Source organism: Lactuca sativa, chromosome 6 (genome assembly GCF_002870075.4).
Source record: "Lactuca sativa cultivar Salinas chromosome 6, Lsat_Salinas_v11, whole genome shotgun sequence".
Classification (NCBI taxonomy): Eukaryota; Viridiplantae; Streptophyta; class Magnoliopsida; order Asterales; family Asteraceae; genus Lactuca; species Lactuca sativa.
This window is the reverse complement of record NC_056628.2, coordinates 2,630,919-2,637,986: the sequence shown is the minus strand read 5'-3', so window position 1 is coordinate 2,637,986 and position 7,068 is coordinate 2,630,919. Positions and strand designations below refer to the sequence as shown.

General features: G+C 32.2%; 1 non-coding gene across 1 annotated transcript; it reads right to left on the bottom strand.

Moving 5' to 3' along the window:
* Positions 1-6,150: 6,150 nt before the first annotated feature.
* Positions 6,151-6,257, bottom strand: LOC111886956 (small nucleolar RNA R71). The gene has a single exon (XR_002848637.1). It is a non-coding gene; the product is annotated as a small nucleolar RNA R71 (small nucleolar RNA).
* Between the last annotated feature and the right edge of the window lie 811 nt (positions 6,258-7,068).

Sequence of the window (7,068 nt, the reverse complement as noted above, 5' to 3'; positions counted from 1 at the left end):
CACATATTATAGGTGCATGGAATTTGACATTGGAATTGATTAATCTATTTGTTTAAGTTTTGTGGATTTTTTTGGCATCTACATAGATAAGTTTTTTTTATACATTTCTAGACACATCTACACTGTTGTACATAACTTATTCTACGTCAAATGTTATTTTAGTCTAATGTTACTTTAATATACATTTTCCTGATTCTTTTTTCACAATGTAAGTCGACTATTTTTCTTTCGTTTCTTTCATTTTAATTTTGATGTGTCGTTTGTGCAATGGAAAACATATTTAACCGAGATATTAGAAGGAATTTATAGGTATTTTGGTGTTCGCAGTAACAGATACCACAAACACATAACCCATCACGAACCAAACTGTCAAAACCTACCGTACAAATTCAATATCTCATACAAGCAGCATAAAAAGACCATGGACAAAATTATCAAGAATCTCCTTCAAGAACGATTGTCAAATAATAGTACCCTCTTTAACGTAATGTCTTCCATCAATTTTATTTAGTATTAGCAAATCCAACCCCGACAAAGTGGGGTTTCTTATCTAGTTATTCATAATACTATTAATTTTTTATAAACATTATCTATATTAAAATTTATTATTAAAAGAGATAATATAGATAATGCTTATAACGATTGGGATTATTATTATTATTATTATCATCATCATCATCACCATCATCATCATCATCATCCTCATTATTATTATTATTATTATTATTATTATTATTATTATTATTATTATTATTATTATTACACATATACATACATACAAATAATGATCATAATGTTAAAAATAACAAAATTTGTGACTAATCTGTTGGAAATGTATATGTAATTCAAAGGGATTTCCTATGAACAAATTCGTTTGTCATCTTTCAAGATTCAAACGTTGGGTTTTTCAAACTAAATTTAGTGCAACTTCATTATACGTGAAACATTTTTATGTTACCAACTTATACATATTATACACGTATATAAACATACACACACATGTGTGTGTGTATATATATATATATATATATATATATATATATATATATATATATGTAATATGATCAAGGAATGTTTGAGCAATGGGTTTCATGATGGGTTTTGAGCCTCAATAGATCAAACAAATGGCAACTGAAACAACAAACAGTTTGATCTAATACTCAAAACATATGGATCTAAACTCAACTAATCTATGCAACTTATAAAACTCAATAGATCGATAAAACATATATTTGATTTCTTTGTAGGTTTCTTTTTTGATGAACCGGTTGTTTGGACTAGAGAACCAAAATGAGAGTTCATCTTCTAAAATCACACCCAAGAGACAAACAAGCAACATATCCAAGCAATTCACAAACTATGAGCTTCAAACATAATCGAAATCTCGATTCTGTTTTTCGACCACGACGTGGAGATCAATTGGTCACGACGTAGGAATAATAATTCAGGATTATTTAGGGTTCTGAGAATTATGAAATTTGACAATTGATAGGTATATTTCACAAGTATCAAAATTGGATCTGGAGCCCGCTATTTATAAGGAGGTGATTTGAAACCCTAGAGATAACTATCAAATATAATAATAACTATCTAATGAATTCAATTCATTCAGGAATATTTCATATTCCGTTTATTTACTATTAACTAATTAAGCTATTAATTAATTAACAAAACAAGTCCCTTAAATAAATATCTTGTCAGATCAATTTCATTTTTTTCTCTTGCGTGTAACCCAAAATGATATTATTACTTATAGTAATATTATCGGGTTTGTTATGGCTATGGGCACTATTCTCCATTAGGTCCCACTTGCACTTAGGTATCAACAATTGACCTATCAAATACTTTAATAGAAATAACAATGAGTGGGAGTGCAATGCAACTACTGCACTTATAGCAACTTTTCTATAAATAGAGCTAAGACTAATAACTTCACATTCCTTTTGATCTTCATGATACCTTATTATGAACTAGAGACATGGATAAAACGTTAATCTCATGATCCGAGAGTATGTTTCCCGATACTGAGTTGTGATGATTTCGTAGATTGACTGTTGAATCTAACCAAGTTAGTCTCAGTCTGGCCAAGCATTTATTGTCAATAACCAAATCAACGAGGGGCCTAGAGATATCTATTTCTCTAATTCTGTCAAAAGGATCAAATAAAAATTGACTACAAAGATTAGTACTATTCCTCATGCGATACCTAGTCAAACCATGTATAGATGCTAGTTACGGACAACGTTGGGGAAAATCCAAGATATAGCTGATTGTAGAACAAAACCTCATGTATCTCTATTTGAAGAATATGCACAATAGTTGTCTCAATTTACTCATTATGTAATCCATGGAGTAATCTTTAAGCGTGGTTACTTCAATACTTAAAATCTCCCTTTTCAAGTATTCATTATTATTGATCCTAGGGATTTGCAATGTTCATCTTCATGAACAATCTATGAATACTGTGAAAATCTTAATTCACTACTCTTCCCAAAGTAGGATTGATTTTGGAATATTCGAATAATAAATTATTCTGGAAGTAGTTCTGAATATGCAAAAAGTAGGAGCACGTATATTATGAACAAACATAGTAACTTATTATTAATATTTACCAAATAAAAATTATCCAACAAGTTTGAAAAAGAGATCAAACAAAAAATTGTGTTATCTATGAAAATGGTTTGGTAAGCATCATGCTTAATCTATGACAATGGCTTGGTGAGTGAATATGCAGCATTATATTTAGACGAAACCCGACTCATGATAATGTATCCATCTTCAACTAGATTCATTATAAGATGAAACTTTCCCATAATATGTCTTGTGTACTTGTGATCTTGAGGTTCTTCAGTTAAGGAAAATCCACTCACATTATCACATAAGATCTCAACTAGTTCAAGTATGCTTGTAACAACACCTAAATCGTTGATGAACATCTTGAGCCACACTGCTTCTTTGGCTGCTTCATTGGCTGCAATATACTTTGACTTTGTAGTTGAAACAACAATAGTATCTTGCTTGGAACTTCTCCAAGTCACTACTCCACCATTTAGTTTGAACACAAAAGAAGACTGAGATCTTGAGTTATCTCTGTTAGTTTGGAAACTTGCATCCACATATCCTTTGATGCTTAGCTCATCTTTACGACCATAAACTTGGAACATATATTTAGTCCTCCTAAGATACTTTATACTATTCTTGAATGCAGTCCAATGAATTTCACTAGGATTGGCCTGATATCGACTTGTCATACTAATGACATATGAGATGGCAGGCCTTATACATATCATGGCATACTTGATCGATCCTATAGCAGAAGCATATGGGACTCAACTCATTATGTCTAGTTCTTCACTAGTAATAGAACATTAGGTTTTATTTAAAACCATGCCACATTGCTTAGGTACCAATCCCTTCTTAGATTCTTCCATCTTGAATTTCTTCAAGATTTTATGTAATTTAGTGTTTTGGAAAATTCCTATTAGATGCCTAAATCTATCCCTATAGATTTTGATACCAAGTATGTAGGCATGTTCTCCTAATTCCTTCATAGTGAAACTTTTCCCAAGCCATGCTCTCACACTATTAAGTGATGGAATGTTGTTTCCTATGAGTAGAATTTCATCTACATATAAGACGAGAAAGACAACTACTCTCCTACTAGATCTAACATATACATAATGTTCATCTTCATTTCAAGAGAAACCAAACTCCTTGATTTTCTCATCGAAACAGATATTCCACCTATGAGGTGCTTGTTTAAGTCCATAAATGCACTTCTCAAGCTGACATACCATATAAGTTTGAGCCATGTAAATATCCTCAGTCATATTCCTATTAAGGAAAACAAATTTTACATCCATTTTCCATATTTTATAATCATGAAATGTAACTATGGCAACTAGTACTCTAATAGACTTAATCATACATACTAGCGAGAAGGTTTTCGCATAGTTAATTCCATGAGTCTGAGTGATGTGTGCATAATTAACTACATATTTAACGCATATTTCTAATACTTTTAGCTACAATTATCCTTAATATGGAATAAAAGACACTTAATATGTTTAAAATCTGTTTTGTAATGGCAATGAATTGCTTGGGACAAAAAGGGAGCATAAGAGGAGATGAAAGCAGGAAACGGGAGCAAAAAAAGATGAAGGAAGACCATTTTGTGGTGACGTAAACACAACGTAGTGATTAGAAGAATTGTGACCCATATGCTGACTTGGCAGACACAGAATAAATACGAAGACCACGTCGTGGTTGCAGTCAATCGCGACATGGTTGCTACATTTCAACAATTACAAAATCTCGGACATTAGGTCGAAATTAGAGGCATGCATTCAGTTTTCAGAGGTTAATTGCAACTAAGAACCCTTAGAAAAGCAGAAGAATATCGAAATTGAAGTGAAGCTCAAGATTGAAGAAGATTTAGAAGGAATTCAACATTGATCTAGCTGGTTTGCATATTAAACTTATGCCTAGTTTTTTTGGTAAAGATGATCTTGATCCATATGAGTTGATTTCAATTATTGGATGATTATATTTTATTTTACTTAAGTTTGATATATGTAAACCATAGCATGTTTTAGTTCTATTTTATATTACTTATAAATCAGATTTTGTCTGTTAATTAATCGTATTAATTGCACGAATCTCTTTCCTAATTCTTTATGATCATTAGATAATTAGAGCTAGGATTCATAACATCTTAGTTTAAGTAAATAAAGCTAGTAACTTAAACTGTGTTAGAGAGCATACTTAGTATTAATTTGTGCATGGTTGCTTGAATTGATCATAGGAGAGTAACTAATATCATTCTTAATCCAATTGTGCTATTATCAATTTGTTTAACTTGTGCTTGATCATTGCCTTTTCATTCATAAATTGGTAGGCCTAGATATTTGATCATGATAGCTCTATAACTGATAATGAATAGAATCTATCCATAATAAATCAACCATGGGAGAAAGTGAAATTGGATCTAGGCATAAATATTCTTTTAATTCTTCAAGTTACTTTACCTTTTTTGCTTGCTTAGTTGTTAGGTGATAATTAAGTTATTATGATGTTGAAAAATTAGAAAAAAAACCCCCAAATCATGGTTAGTTTCTTAGTTTAATAAGAAGTAGTTAATTTAATTAATAGAATTCGTTCCTTGTGATCAACAACTGACATACCTAACATATAGCATAATCTGACTGGTACACTACCTATAAGTGCATTGTTAGTTAGAGTTTGTTACTTTATAAATTTAAAGTTAATAGGTACTTTTGTGCACATCAAAAGTTTTTGGCGCCTTTGTCGAGGAATGACTTATTTGATTATTAGTTAATTGCTTGTAGTTATTTGATCTTTTTTGTGGGGTAAAAACCACATGAAGTTACTTCAGCTGCTTTTGTTTATTTCATTTTTCTTTCTAAGACGCAACCACATCGTGGTTATATCCATTACACTATGGTCCCTCTTTAGTGAATTTATTAGTTTATCGATTTTTATTCCTTTCATTTTTTGTTTTGTTTTTGCTTTGTTTCAGTAAAATATGAGCCGAGGATCTAAAACTCCAATTGTTCCTCCACTAGAAGATCCATAATCCGCTTTCCACAAGAAGATGGACAAGAAGGGAAAATTAAGCAATACTTTCAAATTTGAAAAATTCGAACTTTTTGAGAGACTCTAAATAGGAAGAAATTAGGATACGAGCCAAAATACTTAACTGAAGGAAGATCAAATGGTTTAGAGTTAAAGATTGAATAATAAGAGATGGCGGACATTACGAGAATGACGATAGGCGATTAAAAGAAGAGGATACGTGAAGTATATGGACCAGGTCTAGTTCCACTCGAGATTCCAACTGAGAGAAGTTTTGAGCTAATGGGACATATTCTCTCCACACTCAAGGATAAACCTTTTGCCGGGAAAAACTATGAAGATGCTTTCAAGCACATTAATGAGGTCAAAGACATTACAAACTACTTTCATATTCCAAATGTACCAATGGAATCTGTTTTACTAAGGATGCTTCCGGTGACATTTGCCAATGAAAACAAGGTTTGGTTGAAGTCTCTTTCACCCGGATCTATTACCACATGGGCGAATCTTCGTGATACTTTTATTGAGCAATTTAGTCCACCATCAAAGATTTCAAAGCTTAAGAAGAAGATAGACAACTTTCAATAAGAGGTGGAAGATTCCTTCTATGAATCTTGGGAGAGATACAAGGTCTTGCTAAGAATTTTCCCTCAACATGATTTGAATGTTCAACAATAAGTTTCCAATTTCTATGATGGAGTCAATGTAACTATTACAAAACTTATTGACTCACAAGGGCCGATGATGAAGAAGGAGCCGAGAACTATAAAAGAATTATTTGAAGAATTTGCAAAGCACTCACAAGAGTATTACAACCCACGAGATGATGCTAGAAGAGGAAAAGGAGATGGAGGGAATGATAAATTGGATTCAGTCATAGCTAAACTAGATTCTATGGATAGGCGAATGACAAAATTAGATCAATCCATTCATGCCATTAGAGTTCGGTGTGATAATTGTAATGGGCCACATTTGACCAAGGATTGTGACTTAGATAAAAATAGGAACAAGAAAGCACAAGTGCTCTACTAAAGTGGTGACAATATGATGAATATTGGAGAAAATCCAAAAAGGAGTGGTTTCCATGAGAAGTATAAACAAACTAGTAGAGGTTTCTATCAAAAAGAGTAACCACTACCTGAATGAAGATGGATTTTGAGTTAGTACCTCATAGATTTATGGAAGCATCTAAAAAGAGACATGATACTACTAATGCCAATGCGATAAATCATCAAGCTTCCATCAAGAACATAGAGACTCAACTTGGGCAATTGACCACACTTTTCAATGAGAGGTAACCACCTAAAAATCAAGACCCAAAGTCACAACCTCATGGCATGCGATCTATGTTGAAGAAGAGGTTCATTCTGAGCCAATAATTATCCATGAAGAAGCTACAATACATCCCAAGTGATGTTTGGAACAAGACAAGTTCGAGGAAAAAAGAGAAAAAAGTGAAGTGCACTCTGATGG